Consider the following 14049-nt stretch of genomic DNA (forward strand, 5'->3'; position numbering starts at 1 on the left):
CACCGTGGCATAAACGTGGTGTAACGCAGTCCGTTACGGCCGCCATTGACTGCAATGTCGGGACGCATCGCTAGCGCACGCCCACAATGGGCGTGCGCTAGCGGCGTGCCGTCATTCAGTGACGGACCCTGGGACGCGGGCTTCAGCGTTTCCGGCTCCGTCACTGCTAGCGCAGATAGAGCTAGCAGATGCTCGATCTGCGCTAGCGCGCTGCAAAAGTCGGCACTTGCGTTACAGCAGCCCGTTAGCGTATGTGCTGAACGGGCTGCTGCTAACGCAGTGTGAACCTAGCCTAACGTAGGTACAATGCAGAGATTTTTTTTTTTTTTTTGGGGGGGGGGGGGTTGTCTAAATCTTGGATATCCTCAATACATGTGAAACCACTAAAAATATATGAATTGGGTTCATGGTAACTAAAATTTTAAGCTTTATTGCCCACAAGCCTGACAATATTCTTGAAATGGCTAATTGTTATATGCTTCTCTATATAGCGAAGTCTAGATCTACCGCTGGTCAGCCTGCACTTATTTACTAGGGCTGAGCAATGACTGAAGCCTCTGCTCCCCTTTGTAATCCATATGTGAGCAATGATATTGTGGTGCGACAACCTGTTTAAGGGCTCATACTTGCATGCGAGAAACTCGGATGAGTCTCGCACATCAATACCTGGCACTCAGATCCGGAGCGTGCGGCCGCATAGCAATACATGCAGCCGCACGCTCCGCTCCCGAGTGCCGGGTATTGACATGCGAGACTCATCCGAGTTTCTCACATGTGAGTATGAGCCCTAATAGTCATTATGGAACACCACACGGTATTCTCCATGAGACTTACTTAGACGCTGAAAATGTTCCCCAAGCTGTGTGCGGCTTGCATCACGAGTTTGCCTAAGGAGACTGTGCAGAACATCTGTGTGGTTTCTGCTGCGGTAGTTGATGTAGTGAATGTTGTAGAAATATCATTGGGAATAGCTTTCATTTTCTCTGTCGCCCATGACGGCACCACGGAGAGAGGGGATCCGCCCACCAAGGACAGGAAACCTACAGATAAAAAGGCGGTACCACTCTCCCGCATCAGTTGGTTTCCTGTCCTTGATGGGAGACCTACAGACTTACCAGAAGAAGATCATCGTGGGATTCCGGGGCCAATCAGTCCGACTCAGGCAGCTGGGGTCCCTCTGCCTCGGCTGGTGTGGTGACCCGAAGCACCACCGCTGGGGCTAGTGGGCCTCTAGGGTGTGCGGGGGAGGTGACATGGAGTTCGCGGTCACCTCCCTAGGTAAGATGCGGCAACATCCAGGGGGGTCCCTCTGTGGTTGCGGGAGAGGTAGCGCGGCTCTCCCCCCTTCAAGCGCCAGTCTGCACACTGCATGGCCAGGAGGCGTGCAGGGTCCGCGCATTCAGGCTGCGAGCAAACCGGGAGCTCCGGCGTTTCATGTGCGCCATGGGCAGCGCCATCTTGGGCCACCCGCACGTGCGCGGGAGCTCCTGCGGCGCCGAATGGCGTGGGCGCTGGCATTCTGCGAGCGCTTCTGCGCAGTCGGGATAGGTGCTTCTGCGCAGTCGGGATAGGCGCTTCTGCGCAGGCGCCAGATGGGCGCTTCTGCGCAGCCGCTGGCGGGGTTCGCTTCTGCGCAGGCGGGGGAGCGCTTCTCGCAGGCGCCGACAGAGCGCTTCTGCGCAGGCGCCGGATGGGCGCTTCTGTGCAGGCGCCGGGAACGAGGCCGCAGCTATTGCGCAAGTGCGCCAAGGAAGCGCGGCGGTATAAAATGGACCTGGCTCCAGTCATCAGGAGGCGGAAGACCGCAGCACAAGCAGCAGCACAAGCCCCAACACCAGCGCAGAGCGCAGCACTAGTGCAGAGCACGGCACCGGCGCAGAGCGCAGCATCAGCGGCCAGAGCATAGCAGAGCGGCGGTCAGCCGCATCATCAGCCGATTGACAGCAGCCTACGTGAGGCCATACCTGCAATCAGAATGAGTGACATGGCATCACCCTTACCTGAGTCACCACCACCACCATCAGCATCGCCGCAGCAGCAAAAACGGCGACAGCAAAAAGGACACCAGGACACCACCGGTAAAGAACGCCAAAGGTCCCAACATAGCAAGGAGTCCAGTACGGCGTCGGGGAAAAAGACGGACATGGAGCATCCTCAACCGGTATTTATGGGTCCTGGAGGTGGTAAGTGATCTTCGTGAAAGTTAGAGACAGTAAGGGTATTATTTGTCTCTTTTCCTCTAGGGAAAGAAGAGCTTAGGGAAAACCAAGCATAGGATTTGTGCCCTGTGTAAAGAAGATCTTCCAAATACCTGGGAGAAAAGACTCTGTAGTATATGTATACAGCAAACCGTATCCGAGGGGCTTCCCGGGTTTGCAGCTGACCTCAAAACCCTGATTAAGAATCAGGTAGAAGACACCTTTAAGTCTCTGAAAAGGGGAAAAAAACGGAGGAAGACTAAACACAGGTCTCCGTCCCCGGTGTCTAATACAGACAAGGATAGTGCGGACTCAGATTCATCTGACTCCTCCACCTCCTCCTCCTCTTCTTCGTCATCGTCTTCTTCCTCTGGGGGTCACAGCTGTTTCCCCTTAGAAGACACCGATGGCCTCATTAAAGCAGTGAGGAGCACTATGGGGTTAGTAGACTCTCACCCCAAAAGGTCGGTTCAGGACATCATGTTCGGAGGTCTTGAGCAAAAGAAAAAGAGGGCTTTTCCACTCAATGAAACTATTTCCGCACTAATCAAAAAGGAGTGGAAGAAACCCTTGAGAAAGGCGTTATTAACGCCAAAAAGGAAGTACCCCTTTGAAGACGAATCTTGCTCCTTCTGGGAAAAAGCCCCCAAGCTAGACGTAGCCATTGCTAAAGCGTCTAAAAAATTTGCCCTCCCTTTTGAGGACATGGGGGTCTTGAAAGACCCTATGGACAAAAAAGCGGATGCTTTTCTCAAAAGTGCCTGGGAAGCATCTGGAGGAGGTCTAAAGCCAGCAGTCGCAGCCGCATGCACGTCCCGTTCATTAATGATTTGGTTAGACCAACTGGAGGGCCAACTAAAGGGGAAGGCGTCCCGTGACTCCATACTGAATACCTTGCCGGTACCAAGAGGGGCGGCCGCGTTTTTAGCAGATGCTTCTGCTGATTCTATTAGATTGGCTGCCAGATCAGCGGTCTTCTCTAACGCGGCAAGGCGCGCCCTCTGGCTTAAGTGCTGGCCAGGGGACTTACAGACGAAGTCTAAATTATGTACTATTCCTTGTGAAGGGGAATTTCTGTTTGGTCCCACCCTGGACGACATCCTGGAGAAGGCAGGAGATAAAAAGAAATCTTTTCCTGCCCTGGGTTTTCCCGCTTACAAACGGCCCTTTCGGAGCAAGAGGTTTTTCTGTAAAAAGCAAGGGAGAAACCAGGGAAAATGGGAGGATAAGAAAAACAGAAATAAAGGGTACCTGTTTAATAAAAACCCCGGCGACAACAAGAAACCCTCTCAATGAAGGTTGGCCCCGGGTGGGGGGGAGATTGTCACTCTTTCTCCCGGCCTGGGAAAAAATTACATGCAGCCAATGGATCCTGGGCATAATAAAATCAGGTCTAAAGCTAACATTTCTGAGAACTCCTCGTCCCTTCTTTTCAATAACCTCTCCAAGGTCTTCAGCGGAAGAACAATGGGCATTAGAGAACGAGGTCCTAGGACTAGTGGACAAGGGGGTTCTTCTAGAAGTCCCTCCACAAGAAAGAGAACAAGGTTATTATTCCCCTCTATTCCTGAGAAAAAAACCAGATGGGTCTTACAGGACTATCATAAACCTGAAGAGCCTAAACAAATACCTAGAGATTCAACCATTCAAGATGGAGACGATAAAATCCTCTATAAAAATGCTTTTTCCTCGGTGTTTTATGGTAGTCCTGGACCTGAAGGATGCCTATTATCACGTCCCCATCCACATAGATCACCAGAGGTTTCTCAGGATAGCAGTTCATATCAGGGGGACATTACGCCACTTTCAATTCTCAGCCCTACCGTTCGGACTGGCAATAGCCCCGAGAATATTCACAAAAATAATTTCGGAGGTAATGGCTCATCTCAGAGAGCAAGACACCTTGATTGTACCATACCTGGACGATTTTTTGATAATAGGCTCCTCCCCCCAACACTGCAGCAATCAGCTGGATACAGTGACAAGGTCCCTACAGGATCTGGGTTGGCTGATAAACTTAAAGTCCAGACTGGTACCTTCCCAGGTCCAAGAATATCTGGGTCTAATACTGGACTCTATAAAGGAAGAATGCCGTCTTCCAGAGGAAAAAATTCAGAGGATGATAAGACGAGTGGCCAAAATACAAGCTCTCCCTTCTATAACACTACGCCAGGCTATGTCCCTCTTAGGATCCATGACTTCGTGCATACCGGCGGTCCAATGGGCGCAGCTCCATTCGAGACACCTTCAATGGCAGATTTTATCAGAAGAGATCTCTCTGGGAGGGCATTTAGAAAGTCGGTTGAGATTATCTCCAAAAACAACTGTCACTAACCTGGTGGGCATCACTAAGGAATCTTTCCCAGGGAGTCCCATGGGTAATCCCAATCTCAAAGATACTGACGACAGATGCAAGCCCCAGTGGCTGGGGGGCTCATTTAGGCGACCTAGTAGCTCAAAACACCTGGCCAACATCCCTGCGGGAGGAATCCTCCAATATGAAAGAGCTCCTTGCGGTCAAGTTCTCCCTCCAGGAATTCTTGGGGGCCCTTCACTCCCACCATGTCAGAGTCATGTCGGACAACAGGGTGGTAGTAGCATACCTGAATCACCAGGGGGGGACTCGCTCCAAAAAACTGATGGAGGTAACCAACGAAATTTTTCAGATAGCCGAGAGCAACCTTTTATCCCTGACAAGTCTACACATAAGGGGGGTGGACAACTTCAAAGCGGACTTTCTAAGCCGCTCCAGTTTAAAGCAAGGGGAATGGGAGCTAAATCAGACGGTATTTACCCAGATTACAAAAAAATGGGGGGTTCCCAACATAGATCTCTTTGCCAACAACACAAACAAAAAAGTAACCTCCTTTTGCTCCATAAATCCTCAAGGGAACCCGGTAGCCCTGGATGCGTTTCTGATTCCATGGCGGCATCATCTAGCTTACGCATTTCCCCCATTTGCCCTGATTCCGGCAGTGCTGAGGAAGATTCGGGAGGACGGGGCTCATGTAATCTTGATAGCCCCGTTCTGGCCGAAGAGACCTTGGTTCTCTTGGATGAGGAGAATGTCGATATCCGACCCGTGGGTACTCCCAGACCTCCCAGGCTTGCTCTCCCAAGGGCCGGTCAACCATCCACAAGTTATGAACTTGCACTTGACGGCCTGGCATTTGAGAGGAAGCTACTAGAGGATAGAGGATTTTCACCAGCATTAGTATCCACTCTTACAAAGTAGGAAACCGGTCACGACAAAACAATACGGGAAGATATGGAAGAAATTCCTATCATCATCAGGTTCCAAAGTAGGAGAAAAGGTTCCCCTTAAAACTGTATTAGAATTTTTACAAAAGGGGTTGGAGATCGGTTTAGCCACGAGTACCCTGAAAGTCCATGTGGCAGCGTTGGGAGCTCTGTTTAATTACAATCTGGCAGGGAATCGGTGGGTTTCAAGGTTTATCAGGGCAGCAAGCAGATCAAGGCCAATTCCAATTAAAACCTCCCCTCAATGGGATTTAAATTTGGTCCTTAGAGCCCTGACTAAACCTCCCTTCGAACCCTTGGAGGAGGTCCCGTTAAAAATCCTATCCCTCAAAACTTCCCTGCTGGTTGCCCTCACATCCGCTCGTAGGATTAGCGACATACAAGCTTTATCTGCTAACCCTCCATACACTCAGGTTTTAGAGGATAGAGTTATTCTCAAGATAGATCCTGCATACCTCCCGAAAGTGGCTTCCCGGTTCCATAGAACTCAAGAGATCTCTCTTCCCTCCTTCTGTCCTAACCCTAAAAATAAAGAGGAGGAAGCATTACATACGCTAGATGTAAGGAGATGTCTCATACAATATTTAGAAGCCACTAGAGAGAGTAGGGAGGATGCCTCTCTTTTTGTATGCTTTCAGGGTCCCCGAAAGGGGAAAAAAGCCTCCAAATCCACTTTGGCAAGATGGGTCACGGACGCTATCAGCTTGTCATATTCGTCAAGTGGAGTGTCTGTTCCAGGGGAAGTCAAGGCTCACTCAACGAGGGCAGTGGCGGCTTCTTGGGCGGAGAAGGCCGGAACCTGTATCGATCAGATATGTAGAGCCGCTACTTGGTCATCACCTTCCACATTCTATAGACACTATAGATTGGACCTTATTTCCTCTTCGGACCTTACTTTCGGTAAAAGGGTTCTGGAAGCGGTGGTCCCTCCCTGAATGTACTATCTATGAAATCTCTCCGTGGTGCCGTCATGGGCGACAGAGAAAAATATAGTTCTTACCGATAACGGTATTTCTCTGAGCCCATGACGGCACCCGTACATTCCCTCCCTTCACTTATGGGTGTGCACGTTAATATAGTGCCATAGTTTATTTTTTGATAGTTTTGATAGGCCACGTGGTATCTCAATTAAGTTAATATAAAGTAATGTTGAAACTAATAAGCTGTTCCATAGTCTCCCATCGTTCTCTAGTAAACAACTGATGCGGGAGAGTGGTACCGCCTTTTTATCTGTAGGTTTCCTGTCCTTGGTGGGCGGATCCCCTCTCTCCGTGGTGCCGTCATGGGCTCAGAGAAATACCGTTATCGGTAAGAACTATATTTTTTTTTTGAGAACCTGTTTTTTTTTACACTTGCCTAACAGATGGGAGTCTATCGAGCTGCAAAATCTAGCTCTAATAATGAAATTCTCTTCGTGTGGGATTTGCTATGGGCTCCACACAAGCGAGCGTGCTCTTACCCTAATGACTAAATTCGGCATGTTTTGAGTCCCCGCGGCTGCATGCTTCGTGGTGGTTCGACAGCCACAACACATGCAGGGATCGCCTAACAAACATGCATGTCTCGTGGCCGTTGAACAACTATGGGAATGCAGCCGCGGGGACTCGAGGGTTTTTTTCCGAGCTCGCCAAAAATGCTTGATTACGACATGAGCATGGTCGCTCATCACTACTCTATACCTTACTAGAATGGCCAATAAAAAAAAGCTGCAGATTTTGATGTGTACCTGCCAAAATGTGCCCTTCATGCACCATTGAAGAAAGTGGATGCAGCTTAGCAGAACGCGGTGTAACGCAATGTCTATCTTATTTGTTAAAATATGGCATTTGTGGTGCGACGCCTCGCTAGCCCATAGGAGCGGAGGAGGATTGGTGCGGTTACTTCACTATTTTACACACTTTTAACCGTCAAAAGCAAATGCCAAAGCTCTGTACTTTCTGTAACCCTGCTTGTTCTGACCACACTACACGCTATCTCCAATTATCTGACCCAATACACAGTGATGCTGGATAAGACGATGACATACATTGAAGCAGAACTTGGCACTTGTGCTACAGGAGCAGATACATATGGCACCCCGATAAGAACCTAGGGATCAGTGACTTGTGTGCAGATCAGTTGGCACTTGTAAATTTGGGTATTTAAAGTCACTTGTGTAATTAAAGTGGTTGTTACATTGCTCATACCTGCTCCTGACTGCTGTCCACCAAAAGGATTGTTCACACCTGCCCTTACCCCCCAACAGATACTTGTCCTGAGCTAGAGCAGTTGTACTTAGGAGTTGATTGGTCTGACATATTTCTGACCGGTCCTTAGGATACCAGCTTGGTGGAGGCTGCAATCCCCCCAGTAAGTGCTGCCATATACTTTAGTGGGAGCTGAGCTGCAGTACCCTAAAATGACCACAACATCGTGTATAGAGCTGTTGGATTTCAACTATACACCGTGAACTTCCAATTCCAATGGTGCCTCCACTGTGCTTATTGCAGGGATGGTTAACTTCATGTTTCAGTTCTGGACAATCCCGTTAAGTGTGTGACGGAGTAGGAGTGCTGCCATTGACTTGCTTTGGGTTAATGGAGTTAAAGGTGCATGGGTCAACCGCACCATTTGGCCAATCCCTAAGGGTATGGTTATACTACAGTTATTCTATTTTTTTTTTTTTTTTCTTCTTCCAAGCAGAACACTTCAGGAATCTTGTCTCGTGCCATTTTGTGTGTTTTTATTTTTTTTATATATAAAGTGAACCAAAAAAGTATGATGTGCCAAATTTCTTAGAATGCGCACACATCCTTAGAAACTTGATGCATCTTTTTGGCTGCCTGTATCTCTGGTGTGCAGTCGGAGCGCTTTCTTGCATGACTTAGTCCACCATCACATGACGGTACTAATGTCTGAATGAGGTCTCTGGCTTCAACAAAAAGAGCAGGGGTTTTTATTATGTAGAAGGAAAAATGTCCAAAGTCCATTAGGGTTTTTCATTATAAAGTTCCAGCAGTTTTATTTTTCAGTGATAAAAGGAGTTGGGATAAGAGGAAAAGTTCTCTGGATGCATAGTGGACATTGGATATTTTGAAATCCCATCCTCTGCTGTAACATCTGGATGCAGTGATTACTGATAGTGAGGGTAGGGGCACACAATCAATCGGCGGCAAAACAAATAGCATTGGAGTGCGCTTTTTTTTTTACGGAGCCATATGCTTTCATTTCTGGTTTGATCTGTTGCTTTGATCTATATGTGACAAGCTTCCACAATTCTTCACTGACGACTTGGTCCGCAAAGGGTCACGGCTATGTGACGTTGGCTGTATGTCCCTTGAGATTTCCTTTTGCATTTAGCAGATCTTTATTTTTTTTTTCTTTTCTTTAGTGCCAACATTCTAGAGTGCAGTACAGTAAGGGGAAGCAGTTAATATCCAAAACTCCAATTCTAAAATGAATTCTTTAATAATGTATGGGTGAATAAGAGCTGGGCCGGTCTGCATTTATCTTGGCACCAACCTCTGGGCGAGGAATGGCTGCAGATGATCACTGCTGCTACAAGCTGGGCTGTTTGTGGCTCTGGATATGTAACGTTACTATATGCCAATCTCCTACCCTGGGCATGTATGGGTGATGTGTACTGTAATGGGAGCTGCATGCGTGGTGCACACATGACCTTCTATCTGGCCCACAAGCTGCAGCACTGATTCAGCACTTTTCCAGCTAATAAGAAACATGGACAAGGTTTAAAGGGGAGGGAATGAAGAAGAGGAGCAGGAAGCTGAGACTGATCCGCTCCACCCAGTGAAGCACAGGGAAACCTCATTTGCCTTACAGACCAAAGAAAATCCCAGGCTCTGGCAAGCTCCAAGTTAGTGGTAAGCCGTGCATGGCATGTGATCTGTCCTTACTTGTGGTTCCCATTACACACAGTGTAATGTAAGATTTGCAATCATGGATGAAGCTTTCCCTTAAGTGCTTGCAATGATTTATCTCGTGAAGCCGCATTGTAGGGAAGCGACCATTGATTTTTCCTTATCATGGAGTGTAATATTTCAGGTCACTATGTATGTGAAAGGTCCCGTTCAAAGATGAGAAAATAATCAAACACACACTTTTTTTTCATTCTGTTTTCATCCACCAAATGGAATTCTGGAATTTGTTAATTTAATTAACATACATCATTGAGCAATGAATCTGAAAGTCGTGTGGATGACTAAGGGCTCATACTTGCATGAAATACGGCCGAGTCTCGCAGGTTAAAACCCGGCTCTGCCGCCGGCACTTTGGAGCGGAGCGTGCAGCTCCATGTATTGCTGTGCAGCCGCACGCTCTGCTCTGGAGTGCCGTCGGCAGAGCTGGGTTTTAACCTGCGAGACTCGGCCGTATTTCATGCAAGTATGAGCCTTATGTCAGATTACAGAGCTAATCAGGGATAATGTAAGTTACATTTCTTTTTTTTTTTTTTGTTCATAAGTAACGTCTACTTATTCCTGCCCCATGGATTTTATGGGAAAGTTAGCATGGCTGTATTCAATTCCACCGCGAAGAGGTAAGCAGTAAGGATCTTCCACTACGAAACTCGTTGTGAGGCCGGGGTTACACTTGCGAGTGCAAGGTGAGAAACTCGCTCGAGTCTCTCACATCAATACCCGGAACATGCATGTATTTCTATGTACCTGCACACTCCGGTCTCGAGTGCCGGGTATTGATGTGAGAATCTCGAATGAGTCTCGCATTGCACTCACAAGTGTGACCCCGGCCTAAGGACACGTGTACTTGGCCATTTAAATCGGATGATTCACAGGGAGCACTTGACCCAATGTTGTTCTATGGAACTGTGCACATGTCAGAATCTTTGACATGTCCGAATTTGATCTGAGCCTCTGAGCGCTCAAAATCGGCAATGCAAGTCTATGGGTCCGTGGGAAACACTGGACCTCACTCAGATTACATTTCTGATTTTCAGAGATCGAATGGAGAAGGTGGAGAAACTTTTTTTTTTTCTCCTTACCACCTCCTAGAAAAATGGATCCCACTCTGATCAAAGTTTGATTAGCATAATCCAACCGGTTTTCTCAGATGGAGAGAGAAAACGATTGCGTGACCCCAGGTAAACTGGCTAAACAATTGTGGTTGTGGTAAAAAAAAAATTAAATTATTTTAATTATATGCCAGTAATAGGCTATATACTGTCCTCATCCATGTTAGCAGGGTGTGCAATGAGACATGTAGCTAAACCCCCTGTCTTCTTTAAGAAAAAGAGGCTGTAAATTAGTAACCTTTTATTGCTTGTAGATGTAACGGGAAAGGGTGAAACTATAGGATGCAATAACAGGAGCATTTCAGAATATATAACTATACCGAGCATAAAGCATAAATAGTCTGTAATACACAGTAACATGAGGTTATACAAACTGATGATTATCAATACGTTTGCTGTACTAAGTAGGTAAACACAGGATTGTAACAAATAGATAGTGCTTACCAGCTATGCTTAGAGCAGGCTGTTTAAGGAGCATGCAGAAACCAAATGGGGTGGATTCTCCTCAGACGCATGGAGGAACAATGGCTGCTGTCCCCTTCACGGTGCAATAATAAGACCACAATGCAACAGGAACATCCCATCATACATTGCAAATTAAACTAGAATCTATGCATTAAACTGCCAGCAGATGGTGCTGTTACCTTACAATATGAAATATAGGAGGGATTAAAGGGAACCTGTCACCCCCAAAATCGAAGATGAGCTAAGCCCACCAGCACCAGGGGCTTATCTACAGCATTCTGTCATGCTGTAGATAAGCCCCCAATGTATCCTGAAAGAGGTTAGATTATACTCACCCAGGGGTGGTCCTGCTGCGATGGGTGTCATGGTCCGGTCCGGGGCCTCCCATCTTCTTACGATGACGTCCTTGTCTTCACGCTCCAGCGCAGGCGTACGTTGTCTGCCCTGTTGAGGGCAGAGCAAAGTACTGCAGTGCGCAGGCGCCAGGAAAGGTCAGAGAGGCCCAGCGCCTGCGCACTGCAGTACTTTGCTCTGCCCTCACCAGGGCAGACAAAGTACGCCTGTGCTGGAGCCGCAGCGTAAAGACAAGAAGAGGACGTCATCCTATGAAGATGGGAGGCCCTGGACCGGACCGCCCGCCCAGGTGAGTATAATCTAACTTCTTTTTCTCATCTTTCAGGATACATCGGGGGCTTATCTACAGCATTCCAGAATGCTGTAGATAAGCCCCTGATGCTGGTGGGCTTAGCTCATCTTCGATTTTGGGGGGGACAGGTTCCCTTTAATACACACAAAAATACAATGTCTATAATAACGGAGACATAAAAAAAATGACTAAACTTTCTAGACAGCAACTATATGGCTGGGCAGAACAGGCAATAATTCTCTGCAATCTAGATGGACCGCTGTGTCAGGTAAAACGTCATCACAACATTTTGCCATCAGACATAGTCACTACAGATAGAATCTCACTTTGAGGGGTCGCTCACAGTAGCATATTAATACCAGCGCAATTCAATAAAAAAAAAATCTGATTACATTTTGTCCAATGTTTTTCAATGAGGCAGTACAGATCTGTGTATTTTTTTTTTCTCAGATGGAGTGGGAAAAAAAATTGCAGCACTCTGAAATCGGTACAGTGGAGAAAAAAAATTGCATGCCATTAGTACCATCAGTACGGAATCTCATTTTACCCATACATTTCAATTCTGTAGCATAGGAAACTGTAAGTGGCCCTGTAAATGATTACCCCTTCATGACCGGAGCTTTTTGGTTTTGCGTTTTCATTCTTTGCTCCCCTCCTTCCCAGAGCCATAGCTTTTTTATTTTTCAATCAGTATGACCATGTGAGGGCTTTAATTTTTGCAGGACGAGTTGTACTTTGAACGACATCATTGGTTTTAGCATGTGGTGTAATCGAAAATGGGAAAAAAATTCCAAGTGCAGTGAAATTGCAAAAAAGTGCAATCGTACACTTGTTTTTTGTTTGGCTTTTTTGCTAGGTTCACTGAAAGCTAAAACTGACCTGCCATTATGATTATCCACATCAGTTCGAGTTCATAGACACCTAACATGTCTAGGTTCTTTTTTTTATCTAAGTGGTGAAAAAAAATTCCAAAGTTTGCTGACTTTTTTTAAAATAGCGCAATTTTCCGATACTCGTAGCGTCTCCTTTTTCGTGATCTCGGGTTGGGTGAGGGCTTATTTTTTGCGTGCTGAGCTGACGTTTTTAATGATATCACTTTTGTGCAGATACGTTCTTTTGATTGCCCGCTGTTGCATTTTAATGCAATGTCGCGGCAACCAAAAAAACGTAATTCTGGCGTTTTTTTTTTCTCGCATCGCCATTTTGCGATCAGGTTAATCCTTTTTTATTGATAGATCGGGCGATTCTGAACACGGCGATACCAAATATGTGTATGTTTGATTTTATTTTTATTGTGTGATTTTGAATGGGGCGAAGGGGGGGGGGGTGATTTGAACCTTTTATTTTTTTTTTTAAAACACTTTTTTACTTTTGGCATGATTCAATAGCCTCCATGGGAGGCTAGAAGCTGCCACAATTCGATCGCCTCTGCTACATAGAGGCGATGCTCAGATCGCCCCTATGTAATAGAATTACAGCATTGCTATGAGCGCCAACCACAGGGTAGCGCTCATAGCAATCTGGCATCAACAACCATAGAGGTCTGAAGGAGACCTCTGGTTGTCATGCCGACACACTGCTGACCCCCGATCACATGACGGGGGTCAGCAGTGTGCGCATTTCCAGTCCGATGGCCGGAAGCACTTGTTACATGCTGCTGTCAGAGTTTGACAGCGGCATTTAACTAGTTAATAGGTGTGGGTGCCATGAAAGCCTATGGCAACATTCCATCTCTTTTCAGACAAAGCTTCTAAAGCAACGTGAACACTCTAATGGATTACAAGCGTCTTCTGACCTGTACTTGGTCTGGAGGATATTCTGTGTAACTCATGCTTTGTTAGATTGTAACGTACTCAGTTGACTAAGACCAAAAACATTTGACCATGTACGGACCGCAATGCCTGGACTGACCATGGGTCTCCTAGCCATATATGAGCTTGATAAAGACCCATGGTCAGTTTGGGCATTCTGGTCCATACATGTGAAAACAGCTGACATGTCGCGGCTTTAAGGTGGGCTCACCGCCAGAGCCTACCTCGAAGCTGGGCTTTTGACATAGGACGTACTATCCCGTCTGATGTCAGAAAGGGGTTAATAGCTGCTGCTGTAAAAAAAATGAAGGGAGGGAGCCTCCTCTGCCTTCCGATTGGTGCCCCAGCTACGTAATCGCGAGGGCCCCAATCGTTGCCATGGTGACCCGATGTCATCTGGTACCAGTAAGATAGATCATGTGCAGTGCTCCAGCATTGCCATGCTGTATAACAACGATCAGACTGCTAAAAGTGAAAGTCCCATAAATAAATATTTTTATGTAAAAAAAACAAAAGTACACTTTTGGTATCGCCACGTCCAGAGCAACCTGACCAATAAAATTGTCCCACTTGGTAAAATCAATTAACACTGTAAAAAAAAAAAGGCAAAACACAATGCTTTTTTATAATACCACTGAGCAA

General features: G+C 46.8%; 1 protein-coding gene across 3 annotated transcripts in view; it reads left to right on the forward strand.

Moving 5' to 3' along the window:
- Positions 1–9245: 9245 nt before the first annotated feature.
- Positions 9246–14049, forward strand: part of LOC143818277 (N-acyl-aromatic-L-amino acid amidohydrolase (carboxylate-forming)-like) — an 82002-nt gene continuing 77198 nt past the window's right edge. The window contains exon 1 of one of the 3 annotated variants that reach the window (XM_077299635.1): positions 9246–9319. The gene's annotated coding sequence lies outside the window, so the exon portion shown is untranslated. The remainder of the gene's footprint in view (positions 9320–14049) is intronic. The other 2 variants (XM_077299637.1, XM_077299636.1) reach the window with 2 other exon arrangements.

The sequence above is a fragment of the Ranitomeya variabilis genome, chromosome 3 (assembly GCF_051348905.1).
Source record: "Ranitomeya variabilis isolate aRanVar5 chromosome 3, aRanVar5.hap1, whole genome shotgun sequence".
Taxonomy (NCBI): domain Eukaryota; kingdom Metazoa; phylum Chordata; class Amphibia; order Anura; family Dendrobatidae; genus Ranitomeya; species Ranitomeya variabilis.